Below are 9571 nucleotides of genomic sequence, written 5' to 3' on the forward strand. Positions count from 1 at the left end.
AGAAACAGGGGTGAGCAATCAGAACAGCTGGGTTGCTTCTGCTTCTCATAAGCAGTTGGTAAATACATGCTGGACATTAAAGAAACAATAATTAATGACAAGGGAAATGTAAAACAGAATTCGCAGAGCAATTATGAGCTGTGCTCTCGCAGGTTAGACATACGCACAGAGCAGAGAATATATATATATTCTATTCTATATAAGATTGTATTGTGTGACAGCCGCAAAGAATTTTATTGCACAAATGATATAAATTTACCTTCAGCTTTATGGAAAATGTTATTTTATTAGCTCTGCTGTTTTTACAATTACGTTCAAGGATGTCTAAATGTTTTCTCTGTTCAGGTCCAATGTGAATATGTGGATATATTTGCGTGTAAATGTTGTGAAATGTCAAAATTGCGTTTATTTTATTTTGTGAAATATATTGTACGGCATTTGAGAGTAGGCAGCATATTGGTAGAGCGACCTGCATTACTACCTACTACCTAACTACCTTAATGATAAAGTGTTCTCTCACCGTTGTTGTTATTATTATTGTAGAGACTTCTATTTAATTAAATCTCTGACTATATCTAGGGCATTATGTACTATGTTCTATTGAACTCTTGTGTTCCTGTATTTTGAGTTTCCTGTGTTACATGAACAGTGGCGTATAGGAAGCAAGATGTGGTGTATTCGCTGGTGTGTGAGTTATGCCACTGTGTGTTGCTCATGTTCTTCCGTGTCGTGTCATTGTCTTCAGGAAATTGTAATGTCTACGACAAATAAACGTTTTTACAACAACATTAGGCTGTTAAAATATCAGTCCTTTTCATTTAAAGCAACCGTATACACTACTATTTACTACAAAAAATCCCCAGTCAGCTGTTGGTGGTATTAGGTTACATAAAATTACATAAAATCACAGAGCAGGGTCACGCATGATGATGTGCAGTGTGCAGAAGTCACCAAGTTTCCGCAGAATTAATAGCTACAGATTGCCGAACTTTGGTAGTCTTCAGATTAGCTGAAGAAAAGTGCATAGAGAGCTTCATGAATTTCATAGCTAAGAAACTACTTACAAGCCTTTCATGGCTTCAAAACTTCAAATGCAGGTGTGTAGGAGAGCATTAATTAATTATTTCATTCATTAATTCAATAATTAATTCATTTATTTTCTTTTTGGCTTAGTCCCTTTATTAATTTGGGGTCGCCACAGCAGAATGAACCGCCAATTTATTTAGCATATGTTTTACGCAACAGATGTCCTTCAGCTGCAATCCATGTCTGTGAAACATCCATACACACTCATTCCCTCACTGGCCTTCCCAAAAAGACAGTCAGACAGTTGCAGCTGCCAGGATTCTAGAAAATCAGAGTCCATCATACCTGTCCTCAGGTCTTTACACTGGCTCCCACTTACATTCAGAATAGATTTTAAAGTATTATTACTTGTCCATAAATCACTAAATGGCCTAGGACCTCAACACATTACAGATATCCTCACTGAATACAAACCCAACAGATCACTCAGATCTTTAGGATCAAATAAATTAGAAATTCCAAGAGTTCAGTCAAAGCATGGTAAATCTGCCTTCCGCTGCTATGCCCCCCGTTGTTGGAATCAGCTTCTAGAAATTATCAGATGTGCTCCAACATTAGGCACATTTAAATTAAGACTAAAAAGACATATCTGTTTAGCTGTGCCTGACAGATGGCACTATTATGCCTTTCTTTTCTTTTTCATTCTTTTAAAACAGGTTTTAACACATTTTATCTGTTTTAATCATTTTTATTATTGGTTTATATTTTCTTATACTTGTCTCTTTTAATCCATGTCTTTGTAAAGCACATTGAATTACCACTGTGTATAAAATGTGCTATATAAATAAACTTGCATTGTCAAAGTTTCAACTTTAGCATACAAAAACATTTTGGACAATTCCAAGCTCCCAATTTCTGGGAAAAGTTTGCTGATGGTCGCATCTGTTCCAACATGAATGAGCACTATTGCGTAATGTTGACTAGCCTACACAAAGTCCATACCTCAACCCAATAGAACATTTTTGGGATAAATTAGAGCAGAGATTGCAGGTCAGGCCTTTTTGTTCAACATTAGTGCCTGACATCACAAATGAACTTCTGGAACAAATAAATCCTGTTTTTAAACCTTGTGAAAAAGTCAGTGTGAAATAGTGTAGAAATTTAATGAATGGACTTACAGCATTAGGTGTCAGCCTATCACACTAATCACAGAACTACACTTGAGTTCCTGAGAGCCCCCCATTCTTTCATGAATGTTTTTTTTTTAAAAGCAGAATCTACATCCTTTATTTTAAATACCTGTGGCTGTGGAAGTGGAACATCTGGTCAAAGATTTGGAGGAGTGTGCTAGAACTTTTGGCAATAGACTGCACAGTATTTTTAACGCATCCAGGTTTAAAGCAGATATGCTTTTCAATATTAAAGTCTTCATATTTTACTATATTTTAACTTGCATGTACAAGAAACCTTTTCAACACATGCAAACTCTTAAAAAAGTTTAGGATAAAACCAAATCAGTTTAAACAAATGTAATTTCACCTATTATTATTGTTGGTCTTTTCCATTCTCTACACCAGGGGTTCCCAAACTTTTCAGCCCGCGACCCCCAAAATAACAATGCTAGTGACTCGCGACCCCCAATATCCTCTGAGGTGGTTATAAATACAGAAACCTTGCATGCAATGACGCAGACACACCAATTAAATTTGTGTCAGTGCTTTAAATGTTCCAGAAAGTATAACCTGATGTTATAAAATCAAATGCATCTGACGCTATTGCTGCCTTTAATATAATGTAATTACCCCAGGGGTTGCAATCCAATAGAACTAGTAACTATAAGCTACTATAGTAACTATATAGTATATAGTAACTATAAACAACTATTTTTATTTTCAGTATAGTTATGGATAAAATATATTAATTCTTATGGTTTTATAACAATAAATAGATTTTTGGAAATCACCAGGCGACCCCCCCTTCATTGCCCCGCGACCCCTCGGGGGGTCCCGACCCCCACTTTGAGAACCACTGCTCTACACCACTAAACCTAACTCTACTGTGTATAAACAGCACATTCAGTTCAAATGAGTCAGGAGTGTCTGGAAATATGTGTGTGTACTGTATGTGTTCATCAAACAACACAGAACAAGAACTGTATTCAATTACCGGTGGTCTTGCCAAAGGACTTACTTCATTGCTCAGGACGCTGCATGGGCTCTTTATGTGCCGTGCAAGACACACAAACGCACACACACACACACACTCAACCTCAGAAGCTCCCCTCCACATTTCTGTGGGAAAACACTTACTCGTGGTCAATGGCTTTATTCCTTGGTAACTTTATACACACCATTTTGTATCTGTGTCTGTCATCCAGTGTGAGTGAATGACTCTCATTGAATTAGTAGGGGAAATCCCATGATTCTGCTTTTGTTGCTATGTAGAGGGCTCTACTCGCTCTCTATGGGATGTTACACTGATACAGATTATGCAACAATATGTGACATCAAACTTTGCTGAACATTGTAAAATCACGTGAGCAATTTCCCGCTAATTCCATTCCAACCCCTCTTGAATAAATGATAATTTTATCAAAGTTTATGTGGGTATTGTAAAGACATATAATACATTTTAGATTGATTATTGTGCACCATCTCTCATAACCAGATTTACTGTTACATAGTGCTCTGTTTAATAGCTAGCTTAATGAAACTGGTCCCACATCAGTGCTACAACACAATGTCTGTTGAGAGGTTCAATGTAAAAAATACAGCAAACACTTACAGTCTCACAAACGGGTTTCCTGCAGTTGATGACTGCACATGGTATATCGATCAACTGCTAAGCGAAAGCATGTGTAATGGACTGAAGATGTCTATCTCTTCCACAGCTTTTAACAGAGCTCCATGCGGACAGCCAGCAGGCCTGTTTTCACTTACGTCTGTTAAACACACTTACTCACACATCACTCTTTCTCCATGGGCACATATATGCGCTCAATCATTTACACTCACGTACATGCGCACACGACTATTTGTCCTCAGAAGACCTGTTATAAAATCCTCAACATGTGAAAGCTTTACTGTTTTCTATGGACACACACCAGTAGAGAAACCTCATATATCCGCCTGGCCACACACAAACACGGTGAAGTTTTGATTCGTAATAAATCAGCTCTTTTTCTTTGTACATAACAACATCATTCATCCCTTTGTGCCTAACCTAATATTCCTCAGAGCAAACGTTTATTGCTTAGGGGTTGGGCTTTCATTGTGGATATATAATTGAATTCTCTCAAAATACAATATAAATTTACCATAATATCATAGGCATAAAAGAGAACATTAGGCTTTTGACAATTGTGTTATATACTATTTATTTGTTTGTCTGTTTTTATTTTTTTGTTTATTATTTTTAATATCTGATCTTTGCATGTTTGACTTTTCTTTTTTGCAGTATTCCTCCTGAACAGGAGACCATATAATCAGATTCCAGATTTTCAATTAATTGTCTCTCACCAAATATTAAAAAATCCCATCCAAGCAAATGATGACTTGTGAAGACGAGTTTTTGAAAAATGTGAACAGAGCAAAGCATGTTACAATTTTGAGACTGAATTAATTTTTAATATTTTTTATTTTCATATGTTATAAATTTAGATTTTAGGATAAGTAATGATTATTTATACACTGTAAAATCCAAAAGTTAAGGTAACTCAAACCATTTGAGGAAACCGATTGCTACAAACCATTTGAATTCATAAACTAATTCTAATGAGCACTGCAACTTAATTCATTTGAGTTTAAGTAATGAGGTATTTAATTAGTTTGTTACCTTCAACACTGAGTTCAAAACTCTTTTCAAATGAGAAAAATAACCTTTCAGTAAATTTTGAGTTCACTACACTCATTTCATTTGATAAAGTTGACTGTTGGGTTTACCAGTGTATCATTGGCACACATGCGTTCCCCGTTTTAATCACTCTAAACTTTAAAGCCCCTGAGGATTTTTTTATTTTTACTAATTTACTTTTATTTAACAACTATAATTGTCAAATAATGATGTCAATGCTAATCATAACTAACTAAAACTACAGATCTGTATATTCATGCATTATCATGCTGACACTAGTCTATTAGCTTATTATTATAGTGCAGTGAGAGAGCCTAACTACCAAGCCACCAACCACCAACTTTAATTCCTGCTAGGACTGGGAATCAAACCTGCAACCTTTGGATTACAAGTCCACATGGCCTCGTATAACTATATAAATCTTCCATTGTGTCATGAAAATCCTGAAAAAAATTATATTGTATTCATTCGCAACTATTATGAAACAGAATGATGTCAGTCTTGTGGTTAAGGAGAGATTGTGTATCTGTGTTTTATGTTCTGAAGGGTAATCGTATTTTAACACGTGGCATTTAGATTTTCTTACTTGGCCAGAATGTTTTGATTTATCAGATGCTCATGAGTTAAACTCATAAAGGCTCTTTGTCAATTATAATGTAAATTATCATGAGCTTGTCAGTCCCACTGATAGCAGTTTGCCTTGAATTACTGAAAGGAAAGGCTGACAGAGGTGAATGCTCTAAACTGGTGTTTATAACTAATAGATTTGATATTTGCTTACATAAAAGACAGTATAACACATAATAAATTAAAGGACGACGTTACACAAAACGTCACATTTGGTAAATTCTGAAGATCTAAATTGTTAAATTTAAGGAAAGGTGTTGTTTTGTTTACAACACAAGCTAGTGTCAATCCTGTAGGCCACTTGTAATGTTTTCTCTATCTGCTGTCATGAAGTTCATCTCTTCAAACCAAAAGAAAGAAATGCAAAAAACAAATAATGATGTTTATTAACATATTCACACTCAAGACTCTCAGCAACAAGTACAAAATTTCAGAATCTTCTGCAACCAGTAATGCAAGTAGTAAATTGTGTAAATGTAAATCTGTTCTGCTAAGTTATCACAAAAAGAAACACGAAACCAAACATAAACTTTGCATTTGGTACTGTACTCCTCATGGTCAAATTACACCCATTGCTTTTGGTTATAAAATCTAAATAGACAAAGCTGTCTTTTTTTGTTCACTAGACCCTCAACAGTGATGTTTTCAAACTTTAACTTAGTTAAGCCAAACCCTGTACAATCATAGTCCCTGGTGTATGTGACAGAAAACCTGTAACATATACTCTACTGTGTTGTGTAGTCCTATCTATGAAATTAAAATATAATCGCACATGTACATTAATCAAATTTTAAGGATGCACTTACGGTACAATACCAAAGAAATTACAGGGTAATATAAGGAAACTGCAAGGTTTAAGGTTAGGTTTAGGGGTGGCTGGTCTTAGATTGGTAAAGTAGATTTTGAAAGAACATAATGGGGAGTAGCTGTTGAAGGAAATAAGGGAGCTTGTATATAAGGAAATAAGGGGGGAAAATACAGCCGCTGTGGTTCCCAGAACTTTGCCATAAATATGAGAAATATTAAACACCATCATGATAAAACACAACACTAAAGTAATGCAATCATTCACCCAAAACATCAGATGTACCATATACAGTACATTAAAAACTCTGTGTCCATAATTTATAGGAAATAACTAAGAAAAAAATGTGATTCAATAAAAAAAAATAATGTTATGCTGGCAAATCAGGGATTGTTTTCTCTGTAAACTATACTAAACTTTTTTCATTATTCACAAACTAATGTTATAATATTACTGCTGTACTGAATACAAAGAAAGAGCTGTTACAGTTATTCATGTATCAAGTAAAATGACCTACTATTCCCCCTGCAGCATACATTGTAGCTTCTAAAACAGTGTTGAAGGATACATTGAGACTCCTTCATGATCGTGTAGCAGAACACACTCTTCTTCATTTTTTTCACCTGAAGTGAATATGACTGTTTCATTATCTCCATGTAATACAAATCTATAGGAATAACTTGGAGCTGGGTTGGTAAGATAGTGTTTTAGGAGATGGTTTAGACATGCTATCAAACCATGACAGGTGGGCTTCTCTTTCAGCAGCCAGGTTTTTTTGTTCAGTAAACCCTCAGCAGTGAGGTTCTCAAGCTTCAGCTGACACTTAGTTTCAACAGTTGGACCTGGACCATCAAATTTGGAAATGTAGGTGACCGAGAACCTGTTGCACATGATATGTAGTCTTCTCAAACCACCTTTAGGAACAGCTTCTTTAGCCTGTGTGAAACAGGACTTGGTCTCATCCTGACAGGTGTGGTTGCAAAAGTGACTGAAATCAATAGAATACACTGAGATGTTCTCAGCATATGTGCTGACACGTACATTGACATAGGTTCGGTTGTTTTCTGATGCTACGGTAAAAACGTAATCTCTACTCTTACCCATTTGTACACATGAGTAATTTCCTTTCACCAACAATTTTAAGTCGTTTCTTAGAGGATGATCCCTGAGAAATCTCTCCGCAAAGTCCAAGTTGGAGAAAAGGGTGTTGTCCATAAATTTCTTTTTCTTCAGTTCATACATCACAGACATGATGTTTTCTGTGAAAGGTTGAAGATCGGGGAAACATCTGGGAAAGTAGCAAACAAATACATGTTATAGAGTTGTGCATTTAATGAAGGTTAAACTTCCTCCTGCAGATTGTAATCTATATAGTTACAACAAATACTACTTACAACGAGGAATCCATTGAGAGCGAGAAGGGGTTTAGTAGGCCGTCAACACTGTCAACATACAACAGTTATTTATAAGGAATAATATACAGAGATTATCTCAAAAACAAGCAGACATCTAAATTGGAGTCCGGATGTTTTACCATGAAGTTCTCATTCATCACACTTTTGGAATAGATTTTATGAAAAGGGACGTGCAAACAAATTTCATAGTTGTATTTTATAGTTGTGACAATTTGTGTAAACATATCCATTTCAGTTCAGAAACAAGTATAATCTTGCTGTAAATGTTTTTTTGTTTGTGTGTGTTATTGGCAACACTGTCAATGAATTTTGTAAATTACACAGTATTCTGTGTAATCTGAACTGTGTTTTACTGTGGGACAGTTATACAGTGTGTTACTATATTTTACATTATTACTGTATATTTTACAGTAAAGATATACAATACTGTAAATACCTAGAGCACAATAAATGGTGCTGTAAATCTAAATACAGTATTTTGCTGCAATTTTACTGGCAAACTGCTGCCAGTAAGTTACTCTGTAGATTCTACAGGAAATGGTTACCAGTGTAGTTACAGTTGAGTTTATACTATGCAAGACATTACATGTGAGACACTCATCAGACTTAATATAACTCGCTAAAATGCTGCATAAAACGTTTTACAGTTTGTGTTATTATAACATTGGTAAATAGACAGCTGCAGAGACCTACCTATATTTTTGACTAGGATTTCCGCAAATGGTGTTCTAGTGTTTCTCTTGTTTTACTTCTTGTAGGATCACAGAAATTTCCCATGTACGTTTCAGAGCTTTTCCTAAATTAATCGTGGTTCTATTTTCCATTTTTTTAAAGGGGAGAAGATACAAAAAATAATAATAATAACAACCACAATAAGAACAAAAAACAGGCAACTCCTGTTTCACTTCCAAGAGAATTAACATAGAGCAGCATTGTTTTATTTTGTTGTATTTTAAGTGAAAAAGTAAAGCAGACTGCAACTGTTTTTCATCTTTGCAGTGATTATAGCACTTTTTGTGTCTGTGAGACAGTGTTACAGTCTGTGGCATGCCAGAAAATATAGGTACAAACAAAAGACTATATATTTTATTTTATCAGATAGAGAAATAAATAATGATTTTAAGTTTTTTTTTTTTTTGCCATAATTCAAGAATGTACAGTTATCTCAAAATAAAATAGACCCATAAATAAGGGGACCGTTAACATTTATAAAACCCTTTCACGTTACAAAAGGTTGTCTATAGGGGTACAGGCTTCTTTATAAAATTAGATTATTAAAGTGCTCTTCCTCTTGTGGTTATTTTGAATGAGACAAGTCATAATTTTCAATTTATTAGTGCTGTCAAACTGCTTTAAAAGACTATGTGATCATTTATATTTTAGCATCCTCTAAATCAGGTGTTCTCAAACTCAGTCCTGGAGGTCCGGAGTCCTGCAGATTTGAGCTCTAACCCCAATCAGACACACATGGGCTAGCCAATCAAGCTAGGCTTTCTAGAAACTTTCTTGAAAGAGTGTCGATGCACGTTGGAGCTAAAATCTGCAGGACGCAGGCCCTCCAGGACCGAGTTTGAGAACCCTGCTAAATAAAGATAGCTCAACTGACTTACCTAGATCTTTGTCCAGAGGTCAAAATGAAGGCACTTTGAAATAAAATAAAAAGTAGGTTTTTAATAATATCAACAGTTTCTTCCAGCAGCTCTCAGACTAAAATAATAACGTTCATGGTAAGTTTCAGTTTCACAGATCTAACTTAAGTTTCGTTTTCCAGGGCGGTGGAGGAGGGGAGAAACAGAAAAAGAGGCCCCTTCCGTTTCACTAGAAAAAAATAAATAAATAAAAGAAT

The 9571-nt window shown here is 35.2% G+C and overlaps 1 long non-coding RNA gene across 1 annotated transcript; it reads right to left on the reverse strand.

Annotated features, from left to right (window-relative positions):
- Positions 1–5873: 5873 nt before the first annotated feature.
- Positions 5874–9571, reverse strand: LOC101885027 (uncharacterized). The gene is made up of 3 exons (XR_011005979.2): positions 9336–9571; positions 7705–7752; positions 5874–7598 (listed from the first exon to the last, which is right to left on the reverse strand). It is a non-coding gene; the product is annotated as an uncharacterized lncRNA (long non-coding RNA).

The sequence above is a fragment of the Danio rerio genome, chromosome 13, assembly GCF_049306965.1.
Source record: "Danio rerio strain Tuebingen ecotype United States chromosome 13, GRCz12tu, whole genome shotgun sequence".
Classification (NCBI taxonomy): domain Eukaryota; kingdom Metazoa; phylum Chordata; class Actinopteri; order Cypriniformes; family Danionidae; genus Danio; species Danio rerio.